At 39.1% G+C, this 14,844-nt stretch overlaps 1 protein-coding gene across 4 annotated transcripts in view; it reads left to right on the plus strand.

The window, feature by feature from the left end:
* The window catches only part of LOC133161406 (zinc finger protein 516-like), a 35,577-nt gene that overhangs the window by 353 nt on the left and 20,380 nt on the right, over nucleotides 1-14,844 (plus strand). The window contains exon 1 of one of the 4 annotated variants that reach the window (XM_061289886.1): nucleotides 1-158. This exon is cut by the window's left edge and continues 52 nt beyond it. The exons of the other annotated variants lie outside the window; for them this stretch is intronic. The gene's annotated coding sequence lies outside the window, so the exon portion shown is untranslated. The remainder of the gene's footprint in view (nucleotides 159-14,844) is intronic. 4 annotated transcript variants of the gene reach the window in all.

Below are 14,844 nucleotides of genomic sequence, written 5' to 3' on the forward strand. Positions count from 1 at the left end.
AGCCTCCTTTTGACAAGTCATTTCCCTTAAGAGTGAGAAAGAAAAGTGCATTTACTATAATACAGATAAAGGGTCATTCTGAGGAATGCTTGAACGGCAGAAAACTGGAACCCCTCTGGACTGGAGCAAACAATCCGTTTGACGTATGTACAAGATTGGTAAGATTAAGTTACTATATTTTGGGACCGACTAACAGAGAGCAGACACATTAGGTCAAGTTAAAAATAAATCCAAAGGTCTTAATCACTGATATTTAACGATCAAACATAATCTTTATCCAGCCATCCTCCCCTGGGGCCAGACTTATCACAATAGTTATGTAAAACATTGTTAGTAAGGGAGCGCGCGAGAGAGCGTGCGCACGGATGTGCTTGTGCGCGTGCATGCATGCCAAAGCAGGCTCACTGGATGTTTTACAATTTATCTAGCAGAAATGATCAAGAATCAAGGCGTGTCCAATTTTTATGTTGCTGGAGTTTTTGTTGAATAGTAGTCTTTATGACACACGCACGTACTTGCGCGCGCACGCACGCACGTACTTGCGCGCATACGCACGCACGTACTTGCGCGCATACGCACGCACGCACACATTTACACGCACTCTAAACCAAAGCTGCATACTGTCACTTATCTCAGGTTTAAGCATATTTATTTACAATCGGCTCTGGTATGCCGAACAACTCAAACAACCTCCTACATGTCTGTGTTTATTTGTGATCTCCTTTATCTGCACTTGACGTGATAGAAGTAGGCCTATTTATTTCCTTCACTGGAAAGAGAAAGAGAGAAAAGGAGGACGGAGACTGTAGATAGGATCATCTCACACGCTATTTGATATTTTTTTTTCTTCCATCGACAGCCAGCTGCTCTCACTGTGTAATCACATAAAAACCAGCCGCACGACACACCAGTAATTTATGATTTATCGTAGCCAAGGTGACTGAGTCAATGACAGTCATGACAGTGGTCATGGTTAGTCACCAAAGCTTTATGGAAAATGTGAAGAAGGTCTAGATTGAAATATTCTAGATCCTTACATGCGATTCAGTTAAAAGAGAAAACATGCCAACAAAACAACAACAACAGTGTCTTTCTGCAATGAGGTTTCACTAGGTGTCTCCATAACAGTGCTTGTGAAGCATTGTGCGGATGAGAGACAGTAGAGTGGGATTCACCAACTATCTTCATGGACAGTCACGTTAGGGGCTTGAGCCGCAAATAAAAATGAAATAAAAATAACATTTTGGAGAAACGTTATTTGTCATTTATTATATATATTGGAGGGTCCGGCGGGGACAGTCCGGATCCGGCCCAAGGGCTGCCAGTTAAAGATCACGCCGTATAATAAAAGAAAGGAATACCACACATGCTCTATATAATATACGTAGTTACAAATTGAGTAATGACTAATGAATATATACCACTGTAGCTTTTTGTATTAAATTATTTTTGGTTTGATGTTTTAAGTAGGGCTGAGTCTGATATAGAGTAAAAACAACAACCGATTAGTGATTAATCGGCCTATTAATTTTAAGAATATGTACAGAATATATTAACTTATTTTTTGTCACTTCCAGTAAATACATGAATTAAAGACATTTGACTATTTTACAATACATTGCCCTTCAGTATTTGTATGTTTTTTAAACAGAGAAATTTAGCGACAGAAAGTTGCAAACAAAATGCAAATAAAAGCATTAAACCTTTGGCAAATGTATGCATGTACTGTTTTATGAGAGACTAATAGAATATTTGGACAAATTTAAGACAATGTTGATTATTCTTTAAAAGCGCTATAATCAGCAGATTTAATTGGCAAAATTGGTCAAATGACCCTATTTGTGTCATATTCCGGTTTGTCCATGTGACTGTTTGGCTTTTTGTTAGTAGCTTATGTGCTTCGCAGCCCATATGCGTATCATTAACTTTCAAACTCTGTTATGACTAAGTTTTCCAATTGATTTTTATAAAGTTACCCCTAATACTCTCACCCCACCCACTCACAAACTTACACAAACACATTTTGTCTCTGTATTTATTTTGTGGAAAGTTTCTTACATACAGAAGTTAATATATATTCTTGTGCAAGAAAGTGTTTTACTCATGTGTCAAGAAACAATGAGGACAAGGCAGGGCATTGTGATGGTAGAAATGCATGTTTAACCCATGTGAATGAATGAAGCCTCACATTCCACAGCAGCAGCCCCTTTGCTGAATGGCAGCACAAACTGCTGTTTTCATTACTCATTACTACCCCCTGCCTTCATCAGTAAGGACACAGTCATTTACCTTTGAAGATCTTGACCCTATCAAGACATCAAAATAGCTGTATATGGTAATATTAGTATAATTAGCCCCCCCTGCCCAAAAAAACCCAACAACCTGTGCCTGGTAACCATTGCATTTTACTCCTCACACTTACCCAATCACATGCAACCCCACTTCATCGACTTGTATGCAGTCTTGCATAAAGGACCTAAAAGTGATACTTGATAAAAGTACAGGTATTTTAACTGAAAAATATTTTTGTTGACCTTGTGGAATATAACTCAAGTAATGTGCTTAAGTATCAAAAGTATCAGTATCAAGTCTTAAGTAAGTTAAGTATCAGTCGTGTTATTATGTTAAATATAACTAAAATGCTCCTTTTTTTAAGTGAGCAGTAGAATTTTTTTTTTCTGATTACCTGCGTCTCATTTTCACAACCTCCTTTTTAAGGTATGACCACCACACCAGTAAAGGCAGGACTATTCTTCTGCTTTGTGGTCCTCTTTTTAGGCGTTATAACAACAAAGAATTTCTTCATGTTTTATTATAAAGTGACGAGTAACTAAGATTATGATAAATGTGATGGAATAAAATATATAATTTTGTATACATACTTTACATAATAGTATATTTTATATTTAGGCCATATAGTGGAATGAAAGATGCCAGAAAAATAAAGCTGTCAGGCAACACTGCCATGCTTTGTTGTTCAGAAAAAAGGCAAAAAATAGTTAATAAATGTACTCGAAGAATACAATCAAATAATATTGTGTAATATCATTTTACACAATACTTGCACCTCCCATCTAACTTATACACAAAACCAATGTGTAAATGTTGGGTGGTTTCGAACTGACACATCAATGGATTTGATTAAAAAAAAAACTACAACCTTTATCTGGTTGGCCTTGCTTCTGACTTTCTCCATTGATCATTTTCTCAATTGAAATTCGCTTTGCGACACTTCAGTATCATCACCAACGCTAGGAAAATATACACTGCACAACTCTCTCAACTCAGTATTGATACAAGGTCTGCTGTCTATTTTGCAGTGATGGCATTGATCCTTTGCGCTTGGTGGGGTTTTTCATTCTTAAAAGGCAATCTCACTGTGTTAGCCTAGAAAGGCTAAGACTCTGGATTAAATAATAAAAGAGCCCTCCGTGGGAAACACTGCTTAATCTCATGGAATGAAATTTTTATGCATCTATCTTTCAACTTGTGATATATGTACCGTATACTCTAGTGTTTTACTACATCATTCCGAGTTGGCAAATTTTGGATACTGCAGTAACAGGTGGACAGTTAATCTTTTTATTTGGGTCACATCTGTATCCCCCTCTTCTCATAAGGATCAACGCAATCAAGGTTATTCAGGTAGTACACTGTAAAGCCACTTTGCTGTCTAAATTAGAGTCCAAGACATTGATGTAGTGATCAGAGGCTTATTATAGCAGAGGGTTTGGAGTTGTTGGGTGGCAGGGGAGGTGCCACTGTGGGGATTCAGGCACAAGCACATTTTAATCTTCACCCTTGCTGGCAGGGAGGGGAGAGAGGAATGTGTTGTGTTGGTCTCAACTGTTGATAATACTACTATTGTTTAGTCAGTGCGGCCAAAAGTCTGGAATTATCTTAAATAGTTGGGCAAGGAATCCACTGATATGAACCAATGAGTTGGCTCAATTTCGTCATACTGCCTGTTCATATTCCCAGCATTGTTTCTTTGAATTATAACAATTATCTGGGGAAATTAATGTAGGCTTTAGAAGGTATAACAGGAGACTTCCCAAAGGGGTTGATGGTCAACAAAAACAGCTACATGTGAGAGAATAATAGGATTTCCTATACAGATAGAACAACAATGCATATGGAAAACAATGTTGCTTTTTTTGAAAGTGTCTAATTACAAAACAGATTAGAGGTCTAAGGTTGTAATCAGTGGATTTGGGCAAACCTAATTGTAGTTCAGGGTTGTAGTATCCTCTAAGAAGTCACAATAATAATGCAACTGGAGAGGTTTCTACTGCATACTATTTTTTTGTTTGTTTTATTTTAAAGGGAAGGAACCTGTTTTTGATGCAATTACTATTGGGTCACAGAGATGACTCAATAAATCAAAGGAAAAAAAATAATAGCAGTGTTCTTTATTCATTACCAAATGTGTTTTGGCAATTATATTTCTGTCCTTTGTTTAAAAGGTTCCATTATCCTATCAGCGTTTTCCACATTCCCAGTTGTGTAACCTTATTAATTGCATGCAAAACAATGAACCACAGCATCACAATATAGGGCCACATTCTCAAAGTGTGGTTGTAGTCAATGTGTGACTGTTAAATGGTTGAGGGCAAAAAAATAGCATATGTATGCATGATTTTGACAAAACCACTCATTGTTGATTTTTATTGAGTACGAGCAGAGCATTAATTACCTCGAATAAAATCAATGAATCTGGCCTATTACTGTTGATAACTCCATTGATCCAATTTTAGTTTCAACCAGTGCAAAAAAAATATGCAACATATGTAGCAGCAATTTGCTATTAGATTACTTAATGGTGATACTTTTATAGGTGTGTCTGATGACCGAGGTGTTTAATGTGAGTAATGCTCATTTGACATGCTGATGTTTTCCACAGTCATCTGCATCTTCGCGTGGGTGTGAATTTGACATATTTGCTCTTTGAATACTTCTCCACTCTACAAATAACCACACTGGAATAACTTGCCCGGCTAGCGCACTATTTCCACTCCTATGATAATGGCTATGATTAAGGTCACATAGCACTGTCCATGTCTTTAACTTGCAGTGGCAGAGACCCTTATCAAACAGAAGCTGTATCTTAATGAGCGGCTAATAATCTTTTGATAATTGCCAAGTATAAACCCCATTTATCAGTGTTCGGACTGCTACAAAGGATGAGCTTTCATTGTGTTGCAATCAGATTTAGAGCTCTGTGAAGACCAATACCTTTTCTTGCTGGGTCGTATAAAATGACATATTAAAATGAGAACAATCTTACATGCCAAATTAAGCCATCAAGCTTTTAGTATTATCCAGTCTGCATACGCGTTCGTAAACATCCAGTAAAATAGCAAATGTGACCACAGTGCAGCCGTTTGAATGTTAAGGATCAATTAAATGTACTAATCAGTTTTAGTTAACATCTATGACCAGCGCATGTCATTGTTGGTGGTGATTGCTGCAGGATTAAAGAAGAGAAATAAGCTTAGCTGGGCGAGAACCACGAGGCTGTGATCAGGGATTGAAAGAGAGAGAGAGAGAGAGAGAGAGAGAGAGAAAGAGAGAGAGAGAGAGAGAGAGAGAGAGAGAGAGAGAGAGAGAGGGAGAGGGAGAGGGAGAGGGAGAGAGGGGGAGAGAAAGAGAGAGAGAGGAAGAGAGAAAGAGAGGGAGAGGGAGAGAGGGGGAGAGAGAGAGAGAGAGAGAGAGAGAGAGAGAGAGAGGGGGGGGGGGGGAGGGACGGAGGTGACTGATTCACTCATTACGATTATATTATTTAAATCCTGTATTGGTTACTTTAGGAAAATAAATCTGAACGCAAGTATGTTTGCAAGTATGTATGCATGTATTTCCATTAAAACTAGCTCACACAATGTTTTCGGTAAAATCAGTTAGTAAGTATATTCTTCCTTTATCAAATTTATTATATTCAAAATTATGGCCACTAAATCATCATTAAAGTTATAATCACTTTATATCTTTAGAACCTGTGGTCAGACAGATAAATGACATATTTTGCCATTATATATTTTATAAGTGGGGGCAAATGAGTCCATATATTTAGAAGGAGTGACAGTGGGTCTTCTTCGGGATGTGACATGGGACCTAAACTTAATCCAAACACACAGCAGCCTGGAGGGCATTAAGGGTGAGTGGGGGTTGGAGGAACAGATTCTTAAGCAGAGAGCCTCCCTCTTGTGAGCATCTGCTGCTTTGTTGCAGTTGATAAACACACTACACATGTTTTAAACAGCCAATAATTGTCTATAGTGAAGATAAACAAACAAGGGTTCCCCTATATTGTTTTTATTCTATAAATAGCATATTGTATGAGATGAATATACATTAAATATTTATGAAGTTGACACTGCCCATTTCATAGCAGTTTTAGAGAGTTTGCATTGCTTTGATGCTTCACAGTTTACAATAAACTTCATAGATGCATAAAGTTCAGATGATGACAATGTTGGCCAACAGAGGAAGTAGTAATACTGTAAATTAGAAAAAGTCTAAAGAGACATTTATGACATTGCTCTTGAATAACACACTCACACATAGACGCTGATGTTCTGGTCCAAAAATATGTTGTGTCTTTGAACATCGTTTCAACTATTCAATTAGGAAACTGTTGAGCACCGTAAGAATACATATACCGTAATTTTCGGACTATCAGTCGCACCGGAGTATAAGTCGCACCAGCCATAAAATGCCCAAAAAAGTGAAAAAAAAAACCACATATATATGTATATAAGTCGCTCCTGAGTATAAGTCGCCGCCCCACCCAAACTATGAAAAAAAACCGCGACTTATAGTCCTAAAATTACGCTAGTAGTTAAAGAATGTCTTGGCAGTACCTATTCATATACTATATACGTGTGCTGCATGCTCACAAACTTCAACAACAACTACATCTATACCACTATACATGTAATTATTACTTAAATACAAAAATCACTTTGAATCAACAAAACACACACACACGCTCCCTTCCCCAAAGCCTTCAACTGTTTAACTGTCTTTTTTTTTGGGCAAATAAGAAGGTGGCTGCAGTGCAGATTGAAGGCCAATGATTTTGCCTGTCTGACTAACTTAGGGAAACAAGCTGGAAATGTCTCCAGGCTACTGCAGCTAATCATTCAGTCCACAGAAGGACTAATCGTTAGCCCTCGATGTCAGTCTAACCTTGCCATGCTTTTTAGTGAATGTGTGAATGCATGATTGCATCTGTATATGGGAGAGCATGTGAACAAAAACTGGACCTCATCCAGCCATTCCATTATATAGGAAAACAAAAAACCCAAGAACCCGGTTTTATTGAATAATTTAGAGATGCTTGACCGTTTAATTGTATGAATAAGACAATACACGTGGCAAAAATAGTTTATACTCAAGGTAGACTGTGTCTTGTCATTGGTCTCTTAAATCAGTTTTTTGACCACTCATGTTTTGGTGTTGCAAAGTATTATGAATTGTTTTATATTTTAAACAAATCTGAATAAGTAAATTTGTTTTTTTTACACTTGAGACTTTAATGTCTAAGAACAGAGTAACAGCCCTCGATGTACAATTTTGTTGTAATGATAAAATGAAGCTTCAATTTTTTTTTCATGAACCAGATGTAGGTTTTGATTGGCCCAAAACACACTGACTCGCCATTTCTTAAATCCCTTTCTTTTAACCAACTGAGTAGTCAAAAAGTACAATTACTTGAAGAAATGAAGAATATTTGAAGCTTCATTTTCCCATCATATCAAGCATGTACAAAGATAATCAGCTGGCTGTTGTATCTGATGTTGTTTCCTGCCATACTATAAGATAGTAGTTTGTAGTTTAGCCCCTGGATTGTGTTTTGGGGGCTGCTTTTTGCTACTCACCTCAGCTCCCAGCTGTCTGCCTGTCTGTAGCTTGGAGGCCTTGCAGTCAACTACACAGGAAAGAAGAGACAAAAGACAGGGAGCCTTTTAGTAGAACCCCCTCCCACCTCACCTCCACTGCAATACACACAACCCCACATTCACCATCATCACCACCTTCTACGCTGGCTCCTAAATCTTTAAGAAAAAAAAGAAAAAGAATTCCCCAGCACACCCTCCCTTCAGCTATCCCCTTGGCCTCAATGCCCTAGCTGTTCCCACATTGTATCCAGATGTGAGGATGATCGCTGGGGAGCAAATGCCGTAGGCAAGGCCTGTTTGTTATGACCATCACTTTTTTACATCAATATTTTCTTATATTTCCCCATCATTTTGGTCTATAATCATATCTAAATGATTAAAATGTATTATTTTCCTTCTTCCTTTCCTAACAACAAAACGATCTGAAGTTCAGTGCTGAGTTTGTTTGTCTTGGTAATATTGTAGCAATGTCTTGTTAATTTTCTTTCACAAATGGAATTTTCCAACAATTAAACTAAAGTAATTAAAGTAGTAGTAATAGTAGTAGGGGAGAGAGACAGAGAGAGCCACACAGAGAGGGAGAGAAAAGTGAGAAAACTAAAATAACTTTCTGTAGATAAGAAACATGTCCGGTTGGTTGTGTCTAAAGCTCATCACATTTACTGGTATAATGGATAACGTTTCCATTGCATGGGAACCTCCCAAGCAACGCCCTGGGCTTGACTAATACTTGACGTGTTCATTGTTTGCTTTTGTGTTTGTTTGCTTTTGACAATGCTATGCAAATTAACTTGGCTATAATATTAAGTCGCTGTTAGGTCTGAATGTTGCAAAAAATTGCTGGTCCAAAGAGCTTATGTTTGCTCATTGTCTTAGAATGGTGTATTCTGATTTTAACTGCCAGTGTGGTTAATTTAACGGTTACTTTATCTGTCTTCTTCTCATTAGATGAGCCAGCAGTTTCAGTAACAGTGAACCACAGAATTTGCATGCTGCAGAGTGTTTTTGCTTACATTTCACTTGGCAAATTATATCCGTCTGGTTTTGGAAATGAAACTTAATTACTGACAAGTTTGTCAACATTTTTTTAAATTATTTTTTCACAGCGCTGTGTCAAGAGACGCTTCCTAGACAACAACTGTGTGCAGGGGGGCGTGGCACTCCAGGCAACACTGGGAAGCTCAGCAGCTGCTTTTTCTGTTTCTTACTGTTCACGTTTCTCACTGATCACAGTTGTACGTACTGGCATGGTCTCGACCCACCCAGCCTTAATAAACATTTCAGAGTCCGCCCCTTCCGACACCGAGACAAGACCAAGTGAAATTGCCTATTTTAAGATAATAATTGATTTTGGTGACCATTGGTCATAGTTTGCAGACATTCAGTAGTGTTAAGCTTTTTTAGACTTACTCAGCAGCAGTAAACTGACCCACGGCAGAGACAATGGTCCCTGCATTCCCCCATTCAACGATGTATGGCTGACGTCGCAACTCCGAGCTGGTGCTTCATGGTGCGCAATGTCATCATGACTGTGGTGGGTGAAGAAGCAGTGCGGAGTGTGAATAGAGGCTTTTTTGCAGCCAATGAACAAGTGCTGTATAGTGGGAGAACCCTATGGTCCTCAAGGGGAGCTGTTCTGTTTGTTTCTTTCCCTCTTTCAACACAATTGATTCAAATGATCATCTCATCACCAAGCAATAAAGAAGTCTTATAACAATCTTGATTAGTTGAATCTGGTGTGTTGGATAAGGAAACTATGTTGTGATCTTTAAAAAAAAAAAAAAGAAATAGCTAGTTTTATCTTCCTGAGCAAAAAAATACATAAACAGCTTGACAATAGTTACTTAATCATTTTACTCTAAAGGTTTACATATTCAAGATAGAACAGCCTCTCTCTGTCCTTGTTGCTACATTATCTGTCCCTCTTGATCGCACTCCAACAGCTCTTCCTCTGGCACTCTATCTCCTGCCGTGAATTTACATCACAACTTAAGACTGATCTTACCTTTGCCGCCTTTCCTCTTTTCATCTGTTCTGGAGACATAGTCTATCGAGCCTGTCCTGGATCGTCCTCTGGGCCCTGAACACCTACAAACCACCACTTCTGGAGGCATCTCGGTGTAATCCTAACAAGATGCCAAAGCCATCTCATCTCCCTCCTGGATGACCGAGTGCCTCACCTTATTTCTAAGGAAGAGCCCAGACGAAATTCATTTCGGTTGCTTGTATGCGGCATCTTATTCTTTCAGTCATCACCTGCAGCTCATGATCATAGGTGAGGGTCAAAATGTAGCGTGACCAGTAAATCAAGAGTGTCGCCTTCCGGCTTAGCTCCTTCAACCACAGGCTGATACAGAGCGTGTCACTGCAGATGCTGTACCGATTCGTCTGTCGAATTTACGCCCCATTGCCCCCTCACTCAAGAACAAGACCCCAAGATACTTGAACTCCTTGTGAAAAAGGGGAGCCTTAGCAGAGTCCAACCCTCACAGGAATCAAATCCAACTTACTACTCGATATGCAGACTAAACTGAAACCGGTCATGGGGATCGAACAGCCCGTAATTATTGAGTCCAATACCCTCTAACTCCCAGACCACACAAGAGTACAGGGTACACGATCGAATGCCTGTCTAAGTCCACAAAGCACTTGTAGAGTAGTAGAGTGAACCTCCAGGCACCCTCCAGTACCCTGTTGAGTGTGCAGAGCTGCTCCATGGCCAGATTGCTGCTTCTGGAAATGATATTTAACTCCCCGATGAACCTTCCTCCCCAACACGTCTGAAAAGACCTTACGAAGGTGGCTGAGGAGTGTGATACCCCAGTAGTTGGAACACAACCTCGGTGCAACCATCACTCTAGTCCACTCATCCAGAGGCACTAGCTCTGATGTCCATGCGATGTTGTGGAAGTGTGTCAACCAGCACAGCCCCACAACATCCAGGCCCTTCAGGAACTTTGAGGGCATATAATTCACCCCAGGAACCTTGCCATGGAGGAGCTTGTTAACCTTCTCAGTGACCTCAACCCTAGAGAAGTCTCTGCTTCCTCATGTGGAGACATTCCTTTCTGCCAATTCACAACATAAGGTCAGCAATGCCCCATGCCAACTAATTGTTGTTGTTGAGGTTTCCCCCTCATGAGATAATTGATGGTGGATCAGCCTTTTAAGAATTAGAATTTAAGATTGTTTGGAAGTTGCTCACCTTGGACTCCTGAAACTCCTCCTAATCCTGAATTTTTGCCTCGATGACTGGCAAGGCTGCATTCCGCTTGGCCAGTCATTACCCTTCAGCTGCCTCCGGAGTCCTACGTTCCAAATAAGCCCAATAGAGTTCCTCTTTCAGCTTGACAGCATCCCTCACCACTGTCCACTCACATTTGATCTTCGAAGTCAAAATCATCGAAACAATCACTGAAAATTACACTCTTCTGCTTGGTCCATCCCGTTAGTTTTTTTTGTTTTTAGTCTATGTCATTTCTTTGATTATTTTAGTGATTTGAGTTTCACGAGAGAACAACTCACGGCAAGTAAAGAAACAAGAGCATTTGGTTTGCCTCGTCTCTGCCTCAAGGTCATCAGTTGTGGTACAGAACATGGATGGATGGATTCTGATTGTCCAACATTGTACATTAGTATCACAAAGATACCAAACAATGTTGTTTTCTGTTTGAGGCCACACATTTTCTATAGATTTCTGTGCAAAACTATCATTGTCAGTGTAGACGTGTTTGTGTGGTATGAATCTGCCGAGTATGTTTTCGGATATTATCTTCTTTTCCTTCCAAACTGAATGGTCAGAATAGCCCCACTCCAATTTGATTATCTTGAAAACAGGAATCTCAGAGGGAACAGTCTCCCACTAAAAGACACTTTGCGCAGCTCCCGGCATTGAAACTGTTTTATGATGTTGTAAAGGACGGATGTGCCTATGTATTGTACACATGAGTAAAACACTTGCTTCTTTGATGGCCGGGCTTTCTTGGCGCAAAGATGAGTAAAATAAAACGGTTACATCAGTGTGAAAGACTGGTGGGTAGTGTTGAGGTCACCAGTTTAATTACACTTCACAGAGACTGATTTAGGTCTTGCAGAGGTTGTTTGGGCCTGCAGATGGATGGAGGACAGCAGAGAAGAGTAGGCAACAGGAGGGAGATAGTCACCAGAGTTCTAAGAGGAGCGGACATTCTGACATTGAGGAAAAACATCAAGGGGAATTTCAATTTAGATTCAAATCAAGCACTGACGTATTCTATCAATTTCCACAGATATTTTAGCATTCGTTTGCAGAAACATTTTTTTAAACATATTTGTTTAACCACACTATTTATTTTGCAAATATTTGCGGTTTTGATGAAAACACTTCAGACATTAGTGATACTGTTATTTCACTTGTCGTGGTGCATTTCTGAGTGTTTTGCACCATATGTGCTAATGTACAGAACATGAAATTTTAGTCTTTGATTTACAGTATGTCCTCATCATGAAATTAACAAGGTCCTTTTGCATTTGGAAAGTGTGAATGTCGTTTTATTTAGGGCAACCTTCTCGCGTGTGCAGTATTGCACTTTACTGCTTGCCCAGATTCTCCCACTGGTTTAAGTCATCACAGGAAGTTGCGCCCAATATCATTTCAACATCAGAGCCACCGGAAATAAGTTGAAAAGTCTCTGCAGTTAAACTGGAGCTTTTGTATAATCTCAACATGAGTTTTTTCTGAGTTTGACAGAAAAATAACTCCCTTGTTCCACGCAAAATTTGGCAATGCAAAAAGAACTGCAGACCGTCCACTGGTTGTTTTGGTGTAACAGACTAGTCAAAGAAAACATGGTCAGGTAAAACAATATCACTGACACTTACATTTGAAGTAAAAGTAAGTAACATATCAAGAGAATGCTTTCTACTGTGGGTGGGTTAGTCACATGCTGAGTTAGACTGAACAATTCAAGGAGAACAGGGAATTCTTTACACTGGCTACGCCCACGTGTACAATTAAATCCCCTGTAATGACTAAACATTTGAAAGTGGTGCACATAATTGAAAGTAATTAAATATAATAATAGAGTACAGTTTTATGTCAATGCCAAATGACACATACTCAAATGAATAAAAAAAGACTTTGAAAAAAACACAATGACAATTTGTGGGTGGATATATTTTACCGGTGAATGTCACAAACAACCCGACCCCTGTGGTTTTGTTGTATCAGACACACAATTTCAAGTTAGGTATACTAGACTAAAAAAGAACAGCATTAGCTATAAAGCAAATACAAAAAATCTTATTTTCTGATGTTCAGCTTTGCAAGGTGCATTTGTAACTTCCCAGTGTCACTCATCCAGTATTCCGCACAGAAGTTTGATTTATTTCTGATCAGGTTTCAATTATAGTTTGCTTTTAGAAAACTCTACAATATACACCATACCCTAATAAGACTTTCTTGGACACACAATTTTTCGCGTGACAGAACATGTACAGTTAGTTACTTTGTAAACCAGCAATTATATGAGGTACTATGGTGCGCTACGCTGTATCTTGAGCTGGAGAAATGGACGAAACACGTTTGGAATATACAGCTTGAGGCAGTGCTCATGTTTACTCCTTTCCCGTCCTAATACTATCCTGAAAAGTAAATATTGTTGATGATGAAGTAAATACTCAGTAAAGAACGTCATTTTCTTAAACAATCAAGTGGACCTAGTTATAGAAATGAAGTGAAGTTTAAGTGTGTGTTTGTGTGCATGCGTGTGCATGTGTGCGTGTGTGTGTGTGTGTGAGAAAGAGAGAGAGGCAGGGGGTTAAGAAGAATGCTGCTGTGCTACAGGGGGACATGATGGTGGTGGGGGTTCTACAGACTGGAGAACCCAGGGGTTAACGAGTAGTGTGAGAAAAACAGGCAGAGTTTGAGACAGAGGGGGAGGGAAGCATGCATACTCAACATTGATACACACACATACGTACATATAAAGTACACTCACACGTACATTATCAAACAACACAGAGTGTCCTTTGAAAATACGGCATTTTGTTGTGTTTACTAGATTGCAAAGACATTGTGTAAGCGTAGATAATCATTTACATGTTTTGCATTCTGATTCTCTTAATTTGATACTCTAGTTTGATTTGCAAGTGATTATCAGTAAATGTGAATAACATTTAGCCAACAGAAAACTACACGTATCACATTTGTATTACTGACAAAATGACCTGAGACTGACTATCCTTTTCCCTAGTGGACTATTCAGTAATCCCTCTAGCATGGAGCGGTCACCAAAATGTAAAATGACAGTATTGACCTAAACACCTGCTACTTCCTGCAGATGCACACACACAGACCCAGTGGATTCTTTATCTCATGGCCCTTCTCACGCAAATAGGTTGGGGTGGGCGTTGAGAAGGGACGGACAGAGGCAGCCCCCCCCCATTGTCCTGGTTTAGTTTAATGCTTGGGGGGGTTACTGATAGAACCAGGGATAGTATGGGAACTGAGGAGCCCAACAATGCGGCCCCCCCACCCCCTCCGAGTGTTCTTCCTGCTTATGAGAATGACCTGCTGTGACAGTCCGGGACATAAGACAACTAAATTGTGGAAAATCAGAAGTAATCACAATTTTGAGGCACAAACTACTATATAACAGGCACACTCATTCACTTTATGATTTGGTATATTTAAGTTTTATTTGAATATAAATTACATCAGTTGCAATACTTGCAAAGCAACAAGTGGAACTACATTGGCATTCCTTTACATATACCATCACTTTTAAGTCAACTGAACTTTGATGTCTTTGTAAAGTTTTTTTTTTTTTTTAAATAATCCTTTTATTTGACATCACCTACCCAATAGCTGGTACTCTAAATTTGACTCACAATGAATGTAAAGCAGAAACCATGTGAACTACCAACCTTAAAATCAACATTGTTAACTAAACTGCTCACATGG

This window comes from Syngnathus typhle, linkage group LG10 (assembly GCF_033458585.1).
Source record: "Syngnathus typhle isolate RoL2023-S1 ecotype Sweden linkage group LG10, RoL_Styp_1.0, whole genome shotgun sequence".
Taxonomy (NCBI): Eukaryota; Metazoa; Chordata; class Actinopteri; order Syngnathiformes; family Syngnathidae; genus Syngnathus; species Syngnathus typhle.